Raw genomic sequence first — 26,925 nt, 5'->3', positions numbered from 1 at the left:
ATATGAAATCATAAACCATTGAGCTCTGCTGCATGCTCAGAAGACCATCTCTTCATCTGTGTTCCACTGCAATTAGGCTGAGAAAGTTCTCATAACTATTTCATCGATGCGGTATGTCTAAGACGTGCTCTTGGTGCCACTCACTAACTGTGGAATTCCCTGTCCCCTGAAACTGACTTCTGAATGTGCTGTAGTACTCTCTTTATCCACACTTTTTCCAATGGAGGTGTTTACCATACAGGGGCAGGTTTGTTTGGTTTCCCCACTGCTGCTATGGCATCGAACACAGTACAGCAATAACAGATTATCCATATGGCCAGCTTCCTCATGGTTTCTGTGCCCCATTCCCCAAGTCTTGGAGAGAGGAGAGAGAGAGGTGAGATTGGATTTATACCCCACCCTTCACTACCTGAAGGAGTCCCATAGCAGCTTAAATTCCCTTTCCCTTCCCCTCCTCACAACAGACACCCTGTGAGGTAGGTGGGGCTGAGAGAGCTCTCCCAAGAACTGTCCCTGAGAGAATAGCTCTGAAAGAATTTATGAAAGACCTAAGGTCACACCAGCAGCTGCATGTGGAGGAGTGGGAAATCAAACCCAGTTCTCCCAGATTAGAGTCTGTGCTCCTAACCACTACACCATACTTGGCCATCCCCTCCTCTTCAACAGGACTACTTATATCTTTTTACTGGCAAAGGAATATCATTGTATTGTTAGACTATTATAACAATTTGTTTTTCATATTCACTGGATTCCCAGCTTTCATTTTCTTTCCCCCCCTTATATCTCCAAAAAGAAAGGGGCTGGATTTAACTTTTTTTAAAAAGCTGGGAATTCAGAGAACCTGATACATAATTATGACATTGAATAACAATATTCAATTTCTAACTGAAAATGCAAAAATGCCCCCAAGGTGACAAGTACAAAATAGCGACTGCATGGAAAAGGGCAGGGAAAATTACTGCTCTGTGGGTGGGACCAGGAACATAGTAACTTTCCCACCCATATACCAGCCGTCCAGGCTTTCGTATTATCTTACCCAAAGCTTTGCAGTAAGTTTGAGAACATTCAGAGTAAAGCGGGGGGGGGGCACTTTCCAACAGCATCAGACCCAGGGAAAATAACCTCTGTGAAGGATCACCTATTCCAGTACAAGCCTACCTTACTGTTCATCTTCCGCAGCCCTACTTTGGTGCCCTGCCTGGCAGAGGGCTTTCTTGGTTGTGGCATCAAAACTATGGAACTCTGTCCCCAGAGATTTATCTGTTCCTTACTGTCATCTTTTGTTGTTGTTGTTTCATCTGGTGTTCCCTCTATGATGCCACCTTCAATGTTTTAATTACTGTTTTATGTGCTTTTAATGCATATTTTAGTTTTGGTTTTAATGTTTTTATGAATTGTTTTATGATATGGTTTTATAATGTTTTAACTGCTAGCAGCCTTGGTGGTCCTGATTGTGCAGAAAGTCTGCATACAAGCTTTGTAGATATGGCTCTGTGCCTTTAATAGCTCTGTGACTGGAAGAAATGCATTAGGTGTAACTTTATTTATTGACTTCATTTATACGCTGTCTTTCTCTGCAATGGGAACCCAAAGCATCTTCCATTATTCTCCTCTCTTCCGTTTTATCCTCACAACTATCCTGTGAGATAGGTTAGGCTAAAATATGTAGGTCACCCAGCAAGCTTCCATGGCAGAGCAGGGATTCTTCCTGGGGTCTCCCAGATCTAACTGTAACATTTGCCTGGCCTTGGTAAGCAAACCCCCAACCCCAGCCTCCATTCCCCTGTTCAGTGAAGCATTAGGGAAAACATGGAAACAAAATGATGTCACTCAATAAAGTGACATCACTTTGGGGTGACTACTCAGACATGATGTCACCATGTCAAGTGACTCTCTGGAAATTCCCCAAATTTCTGTGATCTTTACCACAGAGAATAGGGAAATTCCTAGAATGTTGCTCAACACAGTCTTCATCCAGAAGTGATGTCACCATGTTGTGTCTAATTCCCCCTCTCCATAAGCCACCCCCAAATCTTCTGGGGTTGCCCAGGTTATCCAGACTATCCAGATTGTAGTATGCCACTCAAACTTCTACACCACTTCACAGCATACTTGCTCTAAGGAGAGCTACCTCTGTGGAAATTCTGCCTGTCAGGAAAGGTCAGGGCACTATTGGAGAAATGATGGCAATCATAGATAAAATCTGGGGTGCTACACTGTAAAACATTTCACAATTTGTTGGTGATACTCTGCTGGTTCTCACAGGAAGAGGGTGGTGTGTTTTTGTGCATGTTTGAGTACAAGCATGCAAAAGATTGGTAGGGCTGCCAGGTCTTTGACCACAGTGCTGGCAACCCACTCTTCCCACTGCTGCTGCTTTGGGTGGCAGGATTTTTTAATTCTCATTGTCACATGCAATGTGATATCACTTCCATGGGAAATATAGACATAATGTCACATTACTCTAGGAATTATTGGAAACTCTGTGGTTTTACTTCCAGGAAAACCCAACAAATTCCATCATATCTTCATGACTACAGATTCTCCCCCATGTCCCCGCTTCCCCATCTCCCACCAGGTGCAAGCCATCAGCTGGCAACCTTAGATATTAGTGTACATACTTACGTGCATTCTTACGTCTCTCTGTTGACCAAGTGTCACTGTACCAGACACAGGTAAATGGTGATCTTGATATGATGACATGGAGCACTTTGGGAGCAGGATCCATAGGGCCTTGTTCACTCAGCTTTTCTGTGAGTACGTGAGGTTGGGGGGGGGTGGCTGATGAATAAGCAGTAATATTTGAAATAATGTAGGAAATGATCCTTGGGAATCTCAGTTTGACATAATAGAATGGTTCCAACAAAAATGTTCCTCATGTAGAAGGCTCTATGGTGTCCACATCCTTTTGCAATGTCTGTAAAGTCTGTGGGATGGTCTTTCATGGAAAGAATGCTTTATTCATGTGAAAGCAGAGAAGAAAATTTAGAAAATCAGGAATAATTATTCTTCAGCAGCCAAAAAATGTTGGCGTATTTTATTAAGCTCCCATATGGTGTAAAAATCTGTCTGTAAATAGAAAGTTGTGGGTTATTCTTCCAATAAAAAGGAGGAAGGCTCAATTTTTAACTATTAACTCAGCATCTTTTGTTTTTGACTTCAAACTATAGTTTGAAGCTATATCTGTAGTATGGGCCTATCAGCTAACATTATGATCAAAATATCAACTTTCTGCTTATAAATAAACTTTGATTCAAAGTGCTATGAATAATGATCTGCACATGCAGAGGGGTTTCTCAATCCTCCCCTTCCAAGGGCAACCACTGTCCCTCTCTGAAAGCTCCCTCAAAGGTCAGGACCTCCAGAATGTCACCTTATAATAGTGGTTCTCAACTAAAAAGTGTTTATTTATGAAGTAATAAATTCAGTATTTGGACCTGTTTCTCTCCTCAAAGTGGTTTGCAGTCTCATGGTCTATTTGTGGAGTGAGCATCTGGAAGGAAAACACAACAACAACTTTTGTAGAGAAAAATTGGCCACAGCTTTTATTGGAAACAAATGAAGGAACATTGGTGCAGCATGGAAACCAATTCCACATCAGGCAATCCACCGGCTGCCTGATGAAACCATCTCCCCATCCCACCTGCTGGGGGGAAACTTTGGAGTGACAATCCTGTGGGGACCACATGGGGACCAGTTGCTGCATGGTCCCTTGCAACCTGTTGATGAGAGATGGGCATGTCACTTGGTGGCTCCACCCCAAGACCCCTTAAGGGTGTCCCCAAATGGGGGAGGTGGGCATGCAGGCCAGCTTCCCCAAAAAGGATCTGTTCCAATGCCCAAACCACTGGAGCTGTGATGAAAATAGAAGAAACAACTCATATACAAAAACAAGAGGGTGGGAGAGCCAGAGAAAACAACAATGAAGATTTCAGAATGGCAGCACTTTAAATAGCCACGGGATGGGTGGGCATGGCTCCTGCATCACTAATCCCCCACAATCTCCCCCCCCAGGGGGGCTGGCTCTAGATGATGTGGGTAGCCTGCCCGGGGGCACCTGCTGGAAATTGCTGGGATGAACCTGCAGGATTGCCACATGGACAGAAGCAGCAGCAGACATCTTCCTGGGCTCCCTCCTGGCCCAAGCTGCAAATGTAACCATCAGTAAGTCAGACCTGGTGCTTACAACAGCATTCTCCTCGGCTCCATTTTTATCTTCACAACAACCCTGTGAGGAAAGTTAGGCTAAGAAAGAATGACTGGTCCAAAATCACCTACTTAGCTTCCATAGTAGAATGGGGATTCGAACTCAGGTCTTCAGATTATAGTTCAACACTCTAACCATTATACTACATTGACTGTCTCCAACCACTGTACTATATGGGTTTTCCATTTTCAGTTCTCTCACAGGTGAGTTGTAAGACAAGGAGAGGGGAGGAGGGACAGAGTGAGCTGGAAAAGGAGGCTCTGAGTGGCTTGATGGCAAATATGGGTTTGCCTCTGCATGATGCATGAAACAGGCATGAGATACAGCATGTTCTTCATAAATGCTTATGTTTATTTATGCTAATATAAAATATATAAACTTGTTCAGGATTAATTGATGTGAGATACTTGTGTTTTATGCAGGGGTGGGGGACTGTATATTGGAATAACTTTGAAGTGTGTCCTGAAAAGAAAATTTAGAAGCGTGTTTCCACTTCCGAACGTTTGAGAACCAGTGCTGGATGAGATGTGCAGAACTGTCACAGGCAGGAATAATGACTCAGCTCCTCCTTGTGTGATTGCAGAAATACTTCACACAGAGAGTTCTTTGGATTCCTGTCACTGCAGCTTTGTGTTGTGGCGTCAATATCTGCACTTATATGAGCCCCTCAATGTGATTTAAACTAAGCATCCTGAGCATTTTTATGTCACAGGATTTCTATACCACCTTTATACTTTCACAAGGACCACCAAGATATTTAACAATTAAAACATACATCATAAATCCACATTTTAAAGCCATTAAAACCAACCAACCCCACTCCCAAGGCTTTATTCAAGGTGTGAGCTTTCGTGTGCACTGCACACATACTTTGTCAGACAATAAAATGGAATATTTTCCATTATATATATACAACTATATATATATATATACAACTATAATCTGTAATTCCATTTCTTTGCCTGACAAAGTGTGTGTGCACATGACAGCTCACACCTTGAATAAAATTTTGTTGGCCTTAAAGGTGCCACTGGACTCGTCTCTATCTTTGTTTTATTGCTTCAGACCAACATTACCCACCTTGACCACTCCCAAGGCATCATTAAAATAATTAAAATAAAGCTAAAATGCATACAAAAACATAAAACCAACAATTAAAATATTGGGCAGGAATGAGGGATCACTAAGGGAATCTCAGAGGAAACAAAAAAGTCTTCACGTGCTGGTGGAAGATGGCAACAGATGGGGACAGATGAATCTCGCTGGGGAGAGATACATAACGTAACAGTTCTGTTATGAACATACTATTGAACATCATTACTGTATTGTGTGTTTTGTCAAATAATATTGCCGGGGGGGGGGGGACACCTGCATTCTCTATCTCTTGTTTTGGAGCCTGTCTCTACATCCTCTAATTTTATAAACATTATTTATGGTTTAGAAAAGCATGTGGAGATATACAGCCAAAAATATTAGTCAGCCTCAATTGCACTGAGTGGATGTAGGACAGTTTTGACCAGATGGATTCGGGTGAATGTACGAAAGCGTGCTCTGCCAGTAATATATCACCATGACTTACAAGCAGAAAATCCATTGTTCTTTTTATTCCTCCTTTGCGTTTCAAATGCACCCAAACACCACTGCAGACAAAATGATTTTGTTAATGCTCCCTAAATGCTACTGTAATAATTCATACAGTCTTTTGATGCACCCATGTTCTGGCTGAGAGCCCAAATGTTTAATGGAGTCCCTGATGGTGCTTTGATGGACATTTGTACAAGTTAGAATGCTTCTGCATATAAACAGAACCAGCATGGCATCTCTGCCTGCACACACACCAATAAGCTGATGGGGGGGGGGAGTATCCTATTTTCATTTCCGCTTTGAGTAAGATGCGCAAAGGGCTGAAGGCTCATAAAGTCAGCAATATGGGTTCTGTTTCCAGGCATCATCCTCTCTCTATCTAACCAGGGCAGCTGGTGAGCGTGTGGGAAGAGGCAACCTTTCCAAGACTTTGTGAATACTTATGTGCACAGCAGGGGGTTCTCTAATCACATTTCTGTGTGTGGTTCTGCAAAAGGCAATTGATGGTGCTTGCAATTAGATGGCATTCAGGATATCGCACATGCTTATTAGAATTACAAAGGACAAAAACGGGTGACATTTATGTCTGTGCAAAAGACAAAACCATTTCGTTCCAAACTGATGCCAGATTGATCCCTCCTGTTCCCTGTATAAAACTCCATTCTGAGGGTCCCTGGTTCTTGCCCAACAATCAGATGAACACTGTTGTTTAGAGTTGGTGAGAGAATGACTGGCATTTCCTACTTTTACTTCTGCAGGACTTTGTACTCCTGAACAATTCATGATCTCTATTTGAGCACTGAGGAGATTGAAAGAAAATCTCTCCTTCCCCAATTTCAGAATCAGATTCTGGAAAATCAGTATTGTTTTAGGAACTCTCTGTTTTATTTTTGCACTGAAATCTGAAACAAATAAGCTGTCAGTTGAAGATGCTCCACACTTTCATTGGCCATTGTTTGCACCAGTGTTAGCCAAATTGTCTTAATTATTAATAAGACTAGGAATGAAGAATATTAAATGGCAATAGGCATTAACTATAGGACCATAACCTGTGTATATGGGAGTCAGAGTTCCCGGGACCCAGGAATAGATGCAGAGACTGTGTAGCTAAAGTAATTATTTCTTTACTAAAGGTTCTTCAAACATACAAACAAAAGTCAAGCATTCGCATACACACTACAGAGCTAGGAATACAGGTTTGAAAGTATAGAGATGTTTGCATGAGCAGGAAATATAGTTGGTTGGGTGATACTTTACCCATCTGATGAAACACTTGGATCATGCAGTGAAAATTAAAACACAATAAGGGGAAAGGGATCATGAGTTGACCAGCAACACACATGGACTGATTTCAAACCAGCCGAGAATGAAACCAACAAGATAGGGTAGGGTGGGGGTAGGAGAGGCGAGAGCAAGAGAGAGAGCAAAGGCACAATGTGACCTGAGGCAAGGTGCTCATGTGGTCACCTGATCCCCAGGAAGTACTTAAAAAAAACTCTGGATGAAGCATAAAGGGATTAATAGCTGGGCAACTGAAAATTTAATGGTCGGCAGGGAGTGACACCTCTGGGGAAAGGGGGTGAGACAAAGGAGAGAAATTGAAGAACCAATCACATTGCAGGGCTGGTGCTTTGGATAAATGGCCAGATGTTTGACAGTGGCTTTATCTTGATGAGTGGAAGGAAGGCTTGATTGGTGGCTATTGTCTGTAGCTGGGCATATCCTTTTGTTTTAGGCTGGCTCAGGTGGGAGAGAAATGTGTGATTTCTCCACGTGAAGTTAACACACAAGTTGGGGGGGAGAATGCTTGCATGATGGAGAAGGAAGTCCCTCATGGCTTCTGTGCAGGAACATCCTGTCCTTTTCGCAGAGCATGGCTTCCTTCTGTGATCTGTTGCTGTTTCTGTGTGTATGGAGGTCAGGGCTACGGGTCTGGATTCTGGCGCTGGCATGGCTGCGGAGATGACGGAGAAGGAGGCTTCTGTAGTCCTGGGTCCATATCTGGCTTGGCATGCTTCTTAGGCACAAGGCTCCCCTTGGCCATAGTACATTCCATAGTCCAGTCTAAGGGCACTTCTCTTGGGAACACAGCTCTGTCCATTGCCCTGACTCTTTCCAAAGTTCAGCAAAGCAGTCAGATTTAAGAGTCTTTAATAATGCCACCTGAAGTGGCTGCATGGCAACCCTGAACAGCACCTGTTTCATCCTTGCTAGATCTCTGACCCTATTTTAAACTTATGAGGGTTAAAAAGAATTAGCACATACACATACGTATCAGATTCCCTTGGAAATATTGCTGACTCACAACCAGTGGTTTGTGGTAAAGGTTCTTCTCCCAAAGAGGTTTTCGTTTTCCCAATGGACTTTTTTGAATGAAAAAAAAATCCAAGAAACTTGACCAATGGTGGGAGAAGGGATGCTCAACCATTTATCTGTCAGCTATTTGTCTGCTCAAAATCACTACTTTTCACACATCAAGTATTTCCCACACACAGAATAAAAAGATACAGGGACTTGAGCTTTGTTTATTTATTTATTGGGTTTTTTTTGTATTTTATAATGTATGCTGTTCTCTAGTGTCTAATTCTTAAAAACTGAAAATGTTTAATACAATGTTTAATATTACAGTATATTAGATGTATAAGGTCCAAATTACAGGAGTTTAGAATCACCAAGCGACAGTACCACCTATCAGAATTTATCTTTCAAAAAGGTCTTTCAGGGAAATGATTAGGTATAAAAAACAGGCAGCCCAACAAAAAAAATGGGAGACACTTATGGCAGCCATTCATAGTAAAGACTCACAAGCCTTTTGGAAAATAGTTAATAGGGGCTTATCTACAGCCTTCAGATTTTCTGACTGTATAACCTCTGAAACTTGGGAGAAATATTTTTCCTCCAGTTTTAAAGAGACTTTCAGATTGCTCATATTGAACCTCCTTAATCTGATCTTTGGCCTCCAGTTTCCCCTGAGACCGTGATTTGTCTGATCGAATGAATGAGCTCAGGTAAAGCACCTGGGCCACACTTAATTCCAATTGACTTATTAAAATTAAATCCTGGTTGGTGGAGCACCCTTTTGGCTCCTCTTTTTACCCAAGTGAATAAAACAGGAATTATACCAGCTTCGTGGAAACATGCAATAATAGTGCCAATATATTAAAAAGGCATTAGAAGTGACCCAGAAAATTATCGACCTATCAGCTTGCTTTCATCCTTTAGGTAAAATATATGCAGCTTTCCTCCATTCTAAACGACAGTCTTGGTTGGAATCCGATGAGGTCCTTTATCCTGAGTAAGCTACTTTGGATCATTGCCTTGTTCTATACCACTTAGCTGAGAAATATTCAACTAAAGTTGGTAATTGTCTCTATGTGGCATTTATGGACTTAAAAGCTGCCTTTGATTCCGTCCCTAGATCTCGCTTGTGGACAAAGTTAAACAAGTCCACAATAAATAAAAGGCTTCTATGGCTCATTTTTAAATTATATGAAGAGCCCTCTGCAGATACATTATGGCTCAGAAGGCCAGCTAACAAATTCTATCAACCTTGCTAAAGGGGTAAAACAAGGCTGCTTATTGGCACTTTTATCTCAACGATATGGTGTCTTATATATATATAAAAAAACATGCCCATCACGCACCTATTTTGGCAGGCCAAGAAGTTCCTGTATTATTGTATGAAGATGATGCAGTCTTGTTATCCAGATCTGAAGTTGACCTTAAGAAAACAATTAATGCTTTCTCTGAGTATTGCAGTCAAGAGGGGCTCATGATAAATTACAAAAAAAATCAAAAATCATAGTTTTTACTAAGAATTTAAAACATAAATGTAAAGTATGGAAAACTAAAGATGGAGAAATAGAATTGGCATCTCATTTTAAATATTTGGGAGTGGTCTTCTCCAAGAATTTATCTGGAAACATCATTTAGCCCAAGATACTGTTAGACCAAATGTCAATGCACTTTTGAGATATTATTACTCGACAGGTGGCCAATATATCCCTATGGCTATTAAAGCATTTAACACAAAAATAATACCTCAGTTCCTATATGGGGCAGCCATTTGGATTTGTGCAGTTTCTGAATCCTTAGATAAAGTATTAACCCAATTCCTGCATCGAATTTTAGGAGTCCCCAAGTGCATGGCAGGAGCTGTTCTTAGGTGGGAGCTAGCACAATGTTCCCTAGAATTTAGAGCTTGGTTGGCTGCTTTCAGATTAAGACTGAAGGTTTGTTTTTCTAGTCCATCATCAGGGAGTTTGATATACAGACTAAAGGAGGATAATTATAGAAATACCTGGTTAAATCAAATAGACAGGAAACTGAACCTCCTTGGCCTCCTGATATCAACACTCAAGAATATATCTCAGCAAGAAGTCATTGGTTAACTCTTAGGTCATATTGGGTATATCCAATTTTATCTAAATACCATCTTCCACTGGAGCCATGGGTGGTCTCTTATCTGCTGACAGATACTGACCCGACAATCACCACTTCAGTAGCAAAATACTTAGCTATTATAATAGCATTTCATTGGTTAACTCTTAGGTCATATTAGGTATATCCAATCTAAATCTAAATATCTAAATACCATCTTCCACTGGAGCCATGGGTGGTCTCTTATCTGCTGACAGATACTGACCCGACAATCACCACTTCAGTAGCAAAATACTTAGCTATTATAATAGCATTGAAGCATAAATAATTGCTGCTAAGAGGAGGTGGGCACTTTTTGGTTCTAGTTGTTTTTTCAGTTTTTTCAATTTTATGACTGAAATGTTTTATAGTTTTATATTTTAAACATTTATAGAGTTTATATTTTAATTGGATTTGAAATGTTAACAGTTTTAAACTCTTATATTGATATTTTACATGTTTGTTGTATTCTGTGCTTGAGACCATTGGTCATGTGAGCCAAATAAATTGATTGATTGACATAGAGCTACAAAACTGGTAGCATAGCTTCTATGATTTTAAAACTTTGATTGTTTTATTGTTGAAATGTTATACAGTCTTATTTTGAAGACTGTGTTTTTAGAACAGTATTTTTGAACCTTAAATTTATATTGTGTATATTTTATATTGTAACGGCCTATGGCCATATGCAATAAATTTACTAACTACTACTATGGTGGTTTGCTTATGACAATCCAAAAATAATGTTTCTAGAAATCTAACTCACGAGGTTTTTGTGGGGATAAAAAGGAGGAGAGCAGAATAACACATATTCCCTCTTTCCTTTTCCTGAAAGTCCCAATAGCCTCTCCCATTTTGATGGTTCCTTCCCTCCTCCTGGGGCTGCCAACCTCCAGATGGGATCTGGAAATCTCCTGGAAACTCAACAAATCTCCCAACTACAGAGATGTGGGCAAAAATATTCTCTGCTCAGTTCAATATCAAAATAAAGTCTCTTTACGAGGGACTCTTACAAGAGAAGTAGCCAGACTGCCAGACCAGCAATTAAGGGTCTTTTTTTCTACATGGATCCCACAATCCCCAGCATAATCTGTTGAGTGGTCAAAAGTGACCCCTCCTCCATCTTCCACCTGCAGAAAAGCTAGTAGGATCCATGCCTATGACCATGAAGGAGGTCTGCCTAACCTCAACCAGAGCCAGAGCTTTTTCAGCTCTTGCGCCAGCCTGGTGGAACACTCTCCCAAAGAAAAATGCAGGCTCTACAGGACCTAAAACAGAGATGTTCTACCAGGCCTATGGTTGAGGCAGCAGAGATGTATTACTATTGGCCTCCCACTGCATGTTTCACCCTGCATGGCTCTTCTTGTCCACCCACCTCCTCATAGTTACCATCTGCTGCACATATATGAAGTTGATCTAGGAATAGTTGCATTTAATGGGTGCCATTGATTGCTATTTGATATGTTGTTATTAGCTGATGTTATACTGGATTTTTAATTAATGTTGATATTATGTTTAATTATTGTTTTAAATTATTTTATTTATTGTTGTATCCCGCCCTGAGCCTCGCTGTGCAGAGGAGGGCAGGCTAGAATCAAAATGAATAAATAAATGTGGTGTATTAGCATTAATAAACAAAGGGATGGTAAATGGAACGTCAATAATGATTTTTTTTTAAGTATCTGGGATAAACCAGTGGTAGTTGAGCCATCGGAAAAATGGACTCTCATCTTTGTTGCTTCCTTTTATTGTTTGTTTGAGAAGAACAGAAAGTCACTATGTTCTGTCTCCAGCATATGTGAGTGGAGTGGTGTTCTACAGAGACACTGTCTTGGCAGATTGGAAATCATAAAGCCATTCTTTGCAGTGTCTACAGAGGAATCACAGGCTGATCTTGATAAATAAAATGTGACATTCTTAACAAACAAAACCACAAGAAAGGAAAGATAAAGAATAAGAGCTTTAACATCATTGCTTTAAAAATCTTGGTGATAAATAAAGGATATTATAATGCAGAGTCACTTGTGTGTGGGGGGGGGTGAGATAATATTGCCTGCAAAGAAAGATGGATCATCTAAGTGGTTTGCTTGGCAGTAGAATAATGGTTATTGGATGAGATGTTTGGACGATATAAAATATCAGTGTTAGAAGATAACATTCAGATAGTCCTGGGATCCTATAGCACAGGTATGTCCAACAGGTAGATCACGATCTACCAGTAGATCAGAGGGGTCAGAGGTAGATCACCAGCCCCACTTGGTCTCCTGGTTTGCAGTTCTTTCTGGATCTTCGTCTCTCTGTTTTGTTTTTGCTTATTTTGCTTACCAGTAAATGACAGAAGGTGCAATATTAATGGGGGGGGGCAGTGGAACCCAACTTTAGTAGGTCAAAATCTAATTTGAAACTAATTTGAAGCTTTATTTTCATGGTGGTAGATCACCAGCACTTTTGGCCAGAAAAAATAGATCACTACCTGTTCGAAGTTGGACATGCCTGCTATAGCAGATGTCCTATGTACAGTAAAAGGGAATGGGTACATGGGGGGGGGGACAGAAAAGTAGTGTCAAAGCAGAAAAGAAGCTCTGTTCTGACAACAAAGAATTGTAGATTCAGACACCATCACTTCCAACACCTGCAAGGTTTGTTTCCTCAGATTTTACTTCTAAAGAAAACTAAATAGTTCTAGAAAATGTCAGGTTGTATCTACCCAACAAAGTGTGTACAGATGTTAGCCTAATTGCTCTGAGTTATCCTCCGGTATATATAATTCTATTTTGGTCATGGATTCCCCTGAACATTCCAACATTCATTCAGAGGGTCTCCCTCTGAATCCACTGGCTGCTTTGCCTGAGTCCTGCCTCCAACATTCTAAACAGTTTGCTGTTCCTCTCCCCCCCACAGTCAGTCAGAACACAGAGGTCATTTGCATATGTGGCCTGATTCGCCTTTGCCTCGGAACACAGAGGTTGTTTGCATATGCGACCTCACTGGCCTTTCCCTCTAACATTCTAAACAGTTTGCTGTTGATGTTCTGAGGTAAATTTTCCCCTTAGTGTCTGTTGGGGGAAACCATGGTTGCAAATCTCCAGGTGAGGGCTGAAGATCACTCAGAATTACAACTGCTTTCCAGATGGCAGAGATCAGTTCCCCTGGTAGCAGTGTGTGGAAGCACTTAGAGTTCTTGCAGAGTCCTGGCTGATTGAGTGTGGGAGAGGAACGGGCATTGTTTGACTGGGATTGCCTGTAATTGAGAGGAAGTGGAAGGGGCATTGTTTTGCCTGTGATTGAGTGCCTGGGTGAATTTGAATTTGAATAGCTGCTGCCTGACCTCTGCTGGGGGAGGCCTCTATTTAAGGAAGCACCTTGCCAGAGGCACGAAGGGCGAGCTAAAGGGCTCTTTGCCTGTGGCTCTTAGCCTAGGGACTCTTAGACTAGGGGCTCTGTAAGAAGCCCAAAAAGAGCCAGAAAGACAAGGCCCTAGGCTCTTTGTCTTTCCCGTAAAATAATTTGACTTTGATAACAAAAACCACATAAATACCAAGGGTTTAAAAGGGGGATTATATTTATTTATTTTAAAAGAATTATGAAGTCAAAAAATAAGTCAGAGGTGGAGAGAACCATATCTGTTACCATGAGGCTGTCCTCCCATTCTACCCACTTGGGGCAGCAAAATGACTTGAGACAGCCCTGCCTTATAGCTAAGCAGAAGGAAAGAAACATGGCTTGCCTCCCTCCATTTTCCACTTCCCTCTGCCGCCCCACCAGCCACAGTTGGGACACTCATCTGGAGCTTCCTTTTAGATCTCGTTGTATTTCTTCCCACAATGGGCATTACTCCTAGTTATCAATATTGGGGAATATGAGATATTATAAAATAGCAATAGGCAATAAGGGAGCAAGCACCAGTGTATACAGGGGTCCCACTTCTTCCCGGATCACCAGAAATAGGCAGGCTTCAGTATAAAATGGTTTCATTTACTGAAGATATCTCACAAGCATACAATAATTCAAACACACTCACAATTACACAGATTTAGGAAACTTAGATAGAAGATGATAGCACATTCACATTAGCAGGATGATCATTGGGGGGCAGTGTTTACCTGTCCTGATGAGATGATGTGTCCCAGTGGAAAAATATGGGAGACTAATAAGAAATGAGAATTATGCTAGGAAATTGAAATCGTGCTCTGAACCAGCAGAAGCACGTGGAAGACTCTGGCTGCAGTCCAAAAATCTTAGACAGGCAGCATGGGTTTCAGGATAGCAAGAGCTAAAAGGCTAAAGAGCTAGAAAGGATGTATAGAGGGCATAGAGGGGGGCATAGAAAGCATAGAGAGAGCATGTTGCTGGGTGCCCCACTTTTGTATGGGGGGCTTCTGGGGGCAGGGCTTTGCTGGCCACCTCCCTTGAGACCACAGTCGAATCTGCATTTGTCTTTCCCACCGGTGTCCCAGCCTTTTGACTCTATCTTCAAAAAAGCTGTCTACATTTGTTTTCATTTTCACACCTCAAGAGTGCTTGCACATCCACATATGTTTATCGTCCTTTCGTGGCGGCTCCACTGTCATTGCATCTCCGCACTGCTTTAAAAGAATCTTCTCCAAACAACATTCAAACAAGCATGGAGAAAGCACAAAACTGATTTTAAAATGCAAATGCAGATTCCACCCACCCCTTGGTGGTCCATTCCAAAAGTCACGTCCACAATGGGAAAAGGGGCTTAAGGGGTTGGTCAATGTTGAATTCTAACTGAACTTGTGACAGAGACACCTCTAGGGTCATGATGACTCATCAGCTAGCACCTTTTGTGTTCTTTGTCTCAGGTCTGCAGAACCAGTTCCTGGAATGGATGAGGAAGGCCAAGTCCTTTGTCAAGCAAAAGGCTGGAAAGAGTCTTTTGTGCCTTCGATGTAGAGAAGGTGGGGGGATGGCCAGCGTGATGAAGAAGGACTTCTTCTGTCTAGGGATACATCTCGAATGGGGCAACCTTGAGAACTACGGGCACAACATCTCAGACTCTTCCTGGCGTGTGTCTGGCATCATAATCTGGTCACCTTACATCAGAATCCCTTTTGCACATTTTACACACAGTCCATTTATGTCCATAAGAGAGCACAAAGCTCCTTGCTGGGCAACACAGCTTGGTGGCAGAATAGAATGTGTAAGATGATCTTTGTCTTAATTACTGTTTGCACAACAAAAGTTATAAACAGCAAGTCATCACACACTAAAAGGGAAGCCTAAGGTTTACTACATGGGTTACAATGTGATTTCCCTAGAACTGCCAAAAATTTAGTGACATGCAAAGTTGCATGTTTATCTCATCTCTTAGTAACCAAAAGTCTTCACTTCTAGAGAGATAAAGTCCTGTTTAAGCAAAGGAAAACTCAATTCAGGTCTCAAATCTGAAAATTCATGGAAATCCAACAGAATATGATCTATAGAGTCAATTCGGTTAGTACTACATCCACGGGATCTATTAGAGTATGGAATAGCATTAAACCTCCATAAAAACAGGGCCAATAGCAAGGTGTTCGAACTCACAAGTATAGAATAGTATTTCCTGTTTGGTCCACATAACAATGTTAATATTTGTTTTCTGGCTGGATCTATTTGTATGTGCTGCAGTTTGTATCCCTTTCAGAAGCTGTAGAGCTGGGAGGGTGTGAAGGTCAGATGGTAGTGCTACAAGAACAGAGGGAGCCCATCTGGCAGTGAGACTGGGACAATGTGATGTTTGAAGCTGCTCAAAGATTTGATTGGCAGGCAGGGCTGCAGCCCCACCTGGCTGTGCAGCAGCAAAGACATTTCAGGAATGCCATTGCCTCTTCCATTCTGAGCTCTGGGAGAAACAGAAATTCTATCTGTAAAGCTTCTGTGAAAACTGCTAATGGCCAAAGACAAAGCCAGCTTCTGACAACTTGGACTTCAGTTACCAGTTGGTCCCTTTCATTATTGAACAAAAATCCACTCAGCCATCAAAGTTATGCCAGCTGGGCACTGGGGATTGGGGCAAAAAAAGAATGCTTCTTCCAACAAACGAGGAACAAATATCTAAACCTGGGGTGGGGGTGGGGGTGGAGTCTCAGCTGCCTGCACAGTTGGCCTAACAAAAATCAGTTTCTCATCAGTGTGTGGATAGTTGATACATGCATTGGTGAGGCCTTATCATGAGGACAGGGATGAAAATATAAAGTTGCTGGTAATTCAGTCAAGGAAGGCTGTAGCAGTGTACAGCCACTGCTGATTCTACAAGCATTTTATTGAATGAGCAGGAACAGGTGTTTGTTTGTTTCAATCTGCTTTATTAGGTTCCCATGCTTCCTTTTCCTTTTTAGAGCTTTACCGATTCCTATATCTGACACAAACCTCCATAAATGGCAAAGAGCTCTCTCTAATTTCCTTTGAAACTCCAAAAAAATCCAGAATAGACCAACGGCACCTAAACAAACTATCTTCTTTGGGAGGCCTTGGGCTTCCTTTTCTACGCCATTACTACCAGGCAGCCGCGCTTTCCAATCTTAGGAAAATACTACAAATTACATTTCTCACTAATTGGATGAAAATCGAACAGATTTTTGTAGCTCCATACTCACTACAAGAAATAATATGGATGACTCCGGCTCAGAGACCTACAACAATAAATGAAAACACCCTCTTACTATCCACCATAAAGATTTGGGACCTAAAGAGAAACTTACTAGCACCCAGTATCTCTCCTCTTTCGGCATTTACTTATCAGAAATGGTTCCCACTGGGAATGGAAGAAGGTGCTTTTAAATCATGGACTTTAGTGGGCCTGAGGAGTCTGACGGATTTAATTGATAAGGGCGAGCTCTTGGCTAAACAGAAATTTGAGGAGATATTACACGAGGACATTTCCTGGTTAAAGTATTACCAACAAAGAAGTCGGATAGGTAAAGTGAAGGGACACGTCCTAAAACACCTTTTGAATTGCTTATCAACAAATCATCAGGAGGCTCCAAAGGTTTGTTGTCTGTACTTTATAAAATTCTATGGGACATAGAGAAACACAAGGTACTCTCTAATATGATGTCTTGGAACAAAGACTTGAAGGTTAACCTATCTATGCAACATTGGTCAGACATTTGGTGCTCTTATCCTAATAAATCAAGAGTCTTTAACATAAGACTACAATACTTCAAAACCTTAACCAGGTGGTACCTTTCCCCAGCCCGGTTAAAACACATGCACCCGCAATACAGCTCTATGTGTTGGAAACAATGTGGCTCCACTAGCGATTTCTATCATTGGTGGTGGTCATGCAAAATCATACAAGACTTCTGGATACAAGTTTTGAAAGAAATTAATAAGATTACATCAGACGACATTCCTCTTGACCCGGCTATACTTTGTTTAAACTCATCACATACCACTAAAGATCAGGTAGTTAATATCTCTGAACTAGTGGCCACATTAATTGCTTTGGCACGGCTGGTTATTGCAATCTCGTGGAAATCTGCTGTACCACCATCTATTTCTCAATGGTGAAATAAATGTTGGGATCATTACATGATGGATAAAATCGCTGATACTTATGACACTCATACACAAGGGCAGGCAGGGTCATAGTCCAGATTTGTTAGATAGTGGTTTGCATTAGTATCAGACTTAACAGAAAATGAAATATTACCAGCTAATATAGATTATGAAACTTGGCTTCATTTTTTAATTTTTCCAGTTAGGTCTGAGCACTCTTAAAATACTCATATGCACTCTATTTGATTTGACAGGTAATAACTTTTAACTTACTAAACATAGTTTTTGGCTAGATCTGGATTTGTCAATAGTTCCATATTATATTTAACTTGGAATGTATGGTTAGTTGTGTATTTGAACTCACTGCAATGTTACATGGATCGGTAAGCGTTTTTGGATTGGTATGCTGACTCATATGTATTATTGTCTGCTCTCCTTATCTCTGTAGTCTGGAGATGAGCAGTAATTTCAGGGGATCCACAAGTCCCACCTGGAGGCTAGCATGCCTAACAGAGTTACTCCTGAGAAGGGAAGAGCACACCTTACTTTTAAGCAATAATCTTTCTCCACTAGGAATGCCATTAGATGATGTCATTCTTCACTCCAGGTCTTTGAAAAGTCCCAGAGCTGCACTCCCGTCCATTGTTACTCTACAGTACCCCATGTAAAGCTCTAGTTTTCTATTCCAACCAGGGCTGATGCAGCAGAAAAACCTCCAAAACTAGTATCTGCTGGTCAGATTTTGCAGCTAACTGCTACTGAGCATGCTCCAATTAAATAGATTAACTAATGCATAGCAGCAGCATGATATCTAGTCATGTTATGGTATTTTATGGTATTGATGATATCACAGTCACTCACACATTTCCCATTTGCTGAATGAACACTGGTAATATCTTAATTCACAGGAAAATTTATAATACCAGTGTTCATTCAGCAAATAAACATGTGGCCAGAGTTGCTAGCATGTGTCATTTGTTTTCAGCTGTTGAATGGATAACCCATGACAGGTGACTTTTGAGCTCAGCCCCTCAGGCAATTGCCTGTCTCACTGGCTCCTCAGTTAAGCTGCAGTTCCAGCTAACTCCTAAGAAAGTATACTTAGGATTCCACTAGAGCTACAGTCCTAAGAGCACATGCCCAGGAATAAATTCTCTTGAATAAAATAGGACTTACTTCTGAGTAGACCTATTTAAGATGGCTCCCTTTAACTGCTAGAACTTTGTGACTAGTAAAAATAATAGAATTTTTACTACAATAACGTTAAAGTTGGCCACTATTTTTGCTCTCATATGACTGGGGGAGGGGGGGAGGCTGACCTGAATAATGTGTAGCTTAAACATAAGAACATAAGAGACACCAATGTTGGATCAGGCCAAAGGCCCATCCAGTCCAACACTCTGTGTCACACAGTGGCCAGAAATACCAGGTGCCATCAGGAGGTCCACCAGTGGGGCCAGGACATCAGAAGCCCTCCCACTGTTGACCCCCCCCCAAGCACCAAGAAGACAGAACATCACTTGCCCCAGAGTCTCTATCTATACCTTGTGGCTAATAGCCACTGATGGACCTCTTAATTGAGCTTATCTAAGGGTGCTTTGTAAGTTGATGGCTGAGGTGAGATTTGTGCTAGCACTTCCCAATTTACAGTTTTAGTTCATAGTCCATTCAGGAATAAGGAGACAGTGAACTTCTCTGAAAGGTATGGGGGAGTATAATAAAATGCAAGCATATTTATCTAATAGACATATAAATTAAAGTGTTTTCGTTCATCCTGTAGCTCAAGATAGACCCCAAATAGTTTACAGAATTCCAACTTTAAAACCAAATGTAACTGAAAAACAACACACACTTAAAATTGACCATTGAACAGACTCAAAACAATCCTGATGCATATCACAATGACTGTAAGCCTAAATTCACTTACTAGGGAATCAATCCTATTGAGACTGACTTCCAATAAACAAGCATAGACTAGGCTGTATATTTAGCTAAAGTAGGACAGCCAGGTCAAACACTATCCAAAATAAGGGGTTCTTATCTGCTTTGCTAAAGGCAAGAAAAGAGTTGTCTTATGCAGGATTGTCTCAAAAAAGGAGTTTCATAGACATAGCATCACAGAAAAAGTCCCCCAGTGCTAAGAACACTTTCCTGGGAGTAAATCCCATTGAATAGGCCTGAGTAGGATTCTGAAGAAGGCTGCTTAGGATTTTTCTCCAAGTTGCTTAGACTCTAGAGGTCAAAGCAATGGACCCCTCTAGGGCTTCATCAAGTGATATGAGCCTTTGAGAAGGCCCATGTGACCCATTTTCCCCCCATGAAAAAGAGTTGTTTATTCTTAGCCAGTCACTTTTTATTATCAGGGGAATGAAGCAGGGAAATTTCCCCTTTTAAAATCAGTGCAGTGTCTAACACTATATCTATTGTTGTTGTCCATATGGGTGCTACTAGAACAAGCAGAGGAGATTCATAACTTACAGGTATGTTCAGGTCACTGATGTCTCCAACTGACACTGACCTTCAGAAAATATAGTACAAAACATGCTCTCTCTGGTAGGTCTGAACCCCCACATAACAGCTGGTGCTGATCTTAAGAACAGCAAAACTTATCTGCTCTTTCAGAGCACAATCAAGTGTACATTGACAGTTTGATCACCTTGTCACCTCTTGAAATTGGACAGTGCTGAGAGGTATGTCTAACTAATTCATATAAGGCACTACAAAAAGAGAGGTGGATATTTTTCCTCTGTGATTTCTTGGAGTTGCCACTGTTTTCACTGAAAGGTATTGATGAAAGTCTTGGCCAAAAAAAGAAGAGAAAAAAGAAGAAGATGGGACTGACCAAGATGAGATCTTCATGCTGATCATAGCAAGACTCATGAGAGGATGGTAGCATGTCATGTTTAGAGCACAATGAATTATGGATGATCATACAAATCATTCATGGTAGCATCACAACAGACCCAGAGAGTTGTTAATCAAGGTTGCATCATTCTCTTTCAATGACTCCAGGGGAACATCTCAGTATCAGCATTTGTTGCTTCTGCTTGCATCTCACAGAAAGATGTGCAACAGGACAGTAGGGAGAGTTTATGAATAGATGTGCTGTTCAGTGCATTCTTGTAATGAAAACCTCAATGAGAAAATCCTGAAACTCAATCCTGCCATCAATTGGATGCTTGACAGACAACAAATCCAAACACCCATGTGACAGAGGTATGCAGCTGTTCAAGTTGTGGCTCTTGATCAGTCTGATGGATAAGACATTGTTTCTACTAGACAGAATTTTATAATGAAGGAAGCTGAGAGCAATTGGAGTAACAGAACTCAAATCATGAATTGCCTATGTAAATATTCATAGAAGTAAAGGAGTTCAACAGTACTATAAAAAGTCACTTACTGAACAGTGTAATCCTATGCAGAATGCAGTTTTGTGCAGTGGGAGTTTACTCTCATGAAGATGTGCCTAGGATTGCAGAGCCTCCAACCCCTTCAAATAAACCACAGAAGGAGACTTCACAGCTTCTTGATGCAACTTCTTCCCACCATAGGGTTACCATTCCATAGGTGGGGGCAGGGGATCCCTGTTTTTGGAGGCTCCTGCCTGCAGGTGGCCAGCTGGCCAGTGGGAGGAGATTCCCCCCACCCACCCCCGATAGCAACATCATGTGCAACATGCCAACCTCATCCAAAAGTGACGTAGGTGCATTGGGGAGGGTGACGCTCTGGTTTTTAGGCAAACCTCTATGGTGTGGAGGTGATTTTACCATAGAGTTTTGCCCAAAAACCAGAGTGTCACCCCCAAGAGCACTGGCATGCCCATGTCACTTCTGGGTGATGTATGCATGTCACATGATGTCCCTGCCCACTCCCAAATGCCCCCCAATCACCCTGCCAGTGCAACGATTGGACCTGGTAGCCCTGTCCACTTTCACACAAGGAATGGTTCATCCACAGTTGTACAACATTTTATTTCTTTACACCTGGTTATAGTACTTTTGACTGTTGTGTTCACTTGATAACTGCCAGTGGAATGTGTAAACTGACTCTGTGTTGGCTTTGAGATGCTGTGCAGTAATACAAAATGTCTAGCTAGAGTTAGCCCATTCACACATGCGGTCTGCCAGCTCATGAATGTGCACTGTGAGCCAATCACCAGTGATGTGCTCAGAAAGATCCTGAAGGACAGCAGTCTTTGTTTCCCAGGGTTCCTAGATGATCCTGTTCAGTCAAAACATTGGTCAGTTTTTGGAATGGCAAATTGACCTTGGGATGCTACATACTAGTTCATTTACCAGTTTTACGGGGGGGGGGGGAATAATACTAAATGGTATCCCAACCCTTCACTGGTTATTTGACCTATGAAATGTGCATCCTACCCTTACTCCAAGGAACTTAGAACATTGTTTTAGCCTCACAACTTCTGTCTGATTTTGGATCATCATAATAAAACTATACTATACTACACTGCCTTGCAATTTCTCTGTGAGAGAAGCTGGGTTGAAAAACAGAAAGGTATCTGTGATTTGTATGGATTTCCTTTAAGCTGCACACACACACACACACATACCCTGCATCACACACTATTCCCAAACAGGATTGCTAAGAGAGGAGACCAGTTGAACAAACTGGGGTGGGGGTGGCTGATGACCCTAGGGCCCCTAGAGCTGGGTAAGTCATGTTGCTTATTTTCATTTGTTTGGACTGGGTTTTGGTGCTGTGAAAAAAGGCCCAGAAATCACCAGAATTTAGGCCCACGGTGGCTTTGGGCTACATGATTTCCAAGGGTCTACTCTTGCTTTGGGGGTAGAGCCTGGGGAGGGCAGAGTATGAAGAGGGAACTCAGCAGGGATGTGATTCCATAGGGCCCTTCCTCCAGAGCTGCTATTTTCTCCAGGAATGGATTTCTGTACTCTGGCGATCAGTTGTAAATCCAGGAGCACACCGGCTCCCATTTACAGGTGGCAATCCTAGTCTACCAACATTCAGAATCCACTTTTATGGTGGCTAAGGAAACTGGAAGACAGGAGGTGGAAAAATCCATTACACATAATTCTCCTTGTGGTCTGTTGGATCCAACCCAGAAGGATATGATTTGGGTTTCTCACACTCTAGCTAGCATACCATGTTGTTTCTGGCATGCCATGCTGCTGCTATGTAAACTTTTGGAAAGTCCATGAATAAATCTATGTCTGTCTGCTGTTAAAATTATTTTGGTAAAAAGTAAAAAGCATTCTCACTGATGAGCATCCACTAAAACAACAGAGAACTTTGCACCTTTAAAAAATTATGTCTTCCCTAGTTCATTTATATTTAATTTCAAATTAATTGAAAGAACATTTATCAAGGACTTAGTAGCAAAGAAATTAAATATTTCATATTAATGGAAGTATTCCTATTTTACAAAGTTTGAAAAGCTTTAAAGAATAATTTGTGCTTAATAAATAATAAAACTTCACTGGTCATTTAGGTGTACAATTAAATCCTCATTAAAAAGGTATACATTTATCATATTCTACCCATGAATTAACTAGACAATTCTCAGCTATAATTTTATGAAAGCTAAACAAATCTGTATTTAATGGCTGGAAGATTTGTAATCAGCATAATTGTCTTTTTAGCTTTAAGTGCAATCTTTATTGGTTCCATGTAATTTAGCAGTATGACCTTTATTCTGTCTTCTAAACTCAGCAAAACTTTTCTGTTTCTTTCCTAGCTGCAGGCATTTTGTTCCATTGCATTAATAAAATATTGAGTCCCAGGGATGATTGTACACAGGAGAAAAGTCACAGTACACAGCAAAAAGAGAGGATTTTTTCAGCCATTACTCAGATATGTTGAAAGCCAACATATCCCAATCTCACCCACACATATTTATTACTTCAGTGAAACTACATACCAAAAAAAATTGCACTATTGTTATATTTGTGTTTAACTACTTTTCCAACAGGCTCAGAGTGGCATTTTACCCTTACACAACAACCTTGTGAGGTATGTAAACCAACAATGATTTGTAGGGATGGGCACAAACCAGAAAATTGTGGTTTGTGTTTATTTATTTCTTTAATTTATTAATCAAATTTATATCCCACCCTCCCCAACGGGCTCAGGGCAGCTAACAATAAGGGCACAAAGCCATGACAAAACAGTTAAAAGCAGGATAAAACAATACAAAATTACAATAAAATGCTGGAGCTCTGAAAGTTCATAGTTCCAAGATGGGTTCTGGAAGATGGACCCAGAACAACGAAGCAGGTTCCAGGATGATGCTGCCTTTTGATCTTCGGCCCAGGGCCATCATGCACCCCGATGGCATCCCCATCTTTGCAGTGGCGGTGCAGTGGTGGTACAGTGGCAGCAGAAGCTCCTACTCGAAAGCCTGGTGGAAGAGCTCCGTCTTGCAGGCCCTGCGGAACTGCACAAGGTCCTGCAGGGCCCGGATCTCCTCTGGGAGCTCATTCCACCAAGTAGGAGCCGCCACCGAAAAGGCCCTGGCCCTGGTCACAGCGAGTTTGATGTCCCTGTGGCCGAGGGTGACCAAAAGACGTTGGGCCCCCAACCATAGTGCCCTTGGGGGAACATATGGGGAAAGGCGGTCCCTCAGGTATGCTGGACACTGGCCATAAAGAGCTTTAAAGGTAAGAACCAGCACTTTGAAGCGAATCCAGTACGCTATTGGCAGCCAGTGCAGCACCTTCAGCACAGGCCGGATATGGTCTCGCCTAGAGAGACCCATCAGCAGCCTGGCTGCCGCCTTCTGCACTAGCTGCAGCTTCTGGACTTGCAACAATGGCGGCCCCAAGTAGAGAGTGTTACAGTAGTCCAGCCTCGAGGTGACCGTCACATGGATCACTGTGGCCAGGTCATCGTGGTCAAGGAAGGGAACCAGCTGCTGAGCCAGCCGAAGATGATAAAAGGTCAACTTGGCAGTGGCTGCTACCTGGGCCTCCATCATTAGAAAGGAGTCCAGGAGCACACCCAAACTCCTAACCCTTGACGCTGGCACCAGAGGCGCACCATCAAAGGTCGGAAGAGGGAGTCCCAACCCCGAACCGACCCGACCTAGACCCAGGACCTCCATCTTCACCGGGTTTAGTTTCAGCCAACTCAATCTGAGCCATCCAGCCACAGCTTGCAATACCTGATGAAGGTCATCTGGGTCGGAGTCCGACCGGCCACCCAGCATCAGATAGCTGTGTCATCCGCGTATTGATGACACCCAAGCCAATACCTCCGGGCAATCTGGGCAATGGGGCGCATGTAGATGTTGAACAACATCAGGGACAGCACTGCCCCCTGAGGCACCCCACAGTCAAGAGGGTGCCTCCGGGACCGCTGATCCCCAATCACCACCCTTTGTCCCTGACCTTGAAGAAAAGAGGCAAACCATTGAAGGGCAAGCCCCTGAATCCCCACATCGGTGAGGTGGTGGGTCAGCAACTGGTGGTTGACCGTATCAAATGTGGACAACAGTTCGAGCAGCAACAGTGCCGCCACACCGCCTCGATCCAGATGCCTTTGGAGGTCGTCAGTCAGGGCGACCAACACTGTCTCCGTCCCATGACCCAGGCGAAAGCCGGACTGGAAAGGATCTAGGACTGAAGCATCCTCCAGGAAGCTCTGTATCTGTATCGCAACCACCCTCTCAATGAGTTTGCCCAAATAGGGCAGATTGGACACTGATTCATGATTCGTGGCTGAACCGTGAACTGAACCATGAACCAAATCAAATTGAGAGATTCATTCATGAACGGAAGTGATTTGTAGCCCTGCAAACCCCGTTGAAAGGGACTGCACTCCCTTTAAGTAGGGTTTGCAGAAAGCACAAAAACAGCTGAGCGGTGGGGAGCAGGCACTTTTGGACTTTCTTGTGCAGTCCCTTTAAAGTTAAACAGCTGAGTGGCAGGGAGCAGGCTGCTTCCTGCTGCTCAGCTTTTTTTCCAACTTCCATGGGGAACAGAAAGCTGGAGTTTAAAGGGACACGGAGTACTTTTAAACCGCTGCTTTCTGCTCTGTCCACGAATTGTCACAAACTGCTTTAAAAGTTTATCGAAGTTCTTGATGGTAGACCCATCACAAACTTTGGTTCGTGTACCACAAACAGGGCAGAATTCATGACAAATTTTGCTTCATTGTTCAGTTCGTGCCCATCCCTGATGATTTGCTCAAAGTTTGCCCAAAGTTGCACACTTGATTAGGGTTACCAACCTTGAAATGGGGTCTGGAGTTCATCCGGAATTGCAATCGATTCAATTGCAATTGAAATCAAGTCTGTTTAAGTCAGAATGACACATGTAGTGTTTAATTTTTTAATGAGTTCTAATTCAGCACTTTCACACTGCATAGTCCCTCTGAATTTTTTTGTAGCACAGTTTCAGTCTGTAACCACTGCATCATACTGACTGTTGATGGGCTACATCCCAGCTTATGTCTTTTTTCATCATAATTCCATTTACATAGAAGGTAAAGCATACTTAGAGTAGGACACAGTTTCGTAACATTTGAAAAACAGTGCCTTTCACAGGAAATCATTATTAATACAATTTTAAATTATTTGAAAGTAATGAATTAGAAGAAATCTTCTCTCTCTCTCTCTCTCTCTCTCTCTCTCTCTCTCTCTCTCTCTCTCTATTGTTCATTGTTTCATAACATTTAATTATAGGAAGAGTGCCATCTGTGAAACAGTTTATGACACACAGTGTATCATTTCAGTCTTCTCCCCATGTGTGAATATTGTTCCACAGTTGTTTCAGCAAGATTTTACTTTATTTTTTGTTCTGCCATTTTGAGGCCATAATACTCTGAAATCTTTGGAAACACAGCATCCCACAGCACCTTGTACTAAGTTCTATACAAGGCGGTGACTAGCACACCTTTGGCTTGGACCCCATGGAACCCTTGCGCTGGGTTCCAAGCAAGAGGGCTTTTGAGGGTTAGCCTCTTCGACAGCTCGAAGCCATGAAATAGAGGCTTCCCTCCACCCTGATGGTTCAGCCAATGGGTGACCTATGGGTGTAAGCCAATTTGACTGGGACAAGCGCAGGAGATCAAGCGGAATAGTGATGGAAGAGAGTGAGGTCAGAAGTGACCAACAATGAATGTGAGTGAGAGATAAACTGACTGTTTTTGTAAAGCGAAGCCCCCCCCGGTGGAGAAAGTGGAGTGGAGGGAGGGATGCCTCCTGAGCGATTGAATAGATCAAAGAAGCGAAG

This window comes from Gekko japonicus, unplaced genomic scaffold, assembly GCF_001447785.1.
Source record: "Gekko japonicus isolate JY-2015 unplaced genomic scaffold, Gekko_japonicus_V1.1 scaffold322, whole genome shotgun sequence".
NCBI lineage: Eukaryota > Metazoa > Chordata > Lepidosauria > Squamata > Gekkonidae > Gekko > Gekko japonicus.
Note: the sequence above shows the minus strand (reverse complement) of the source record.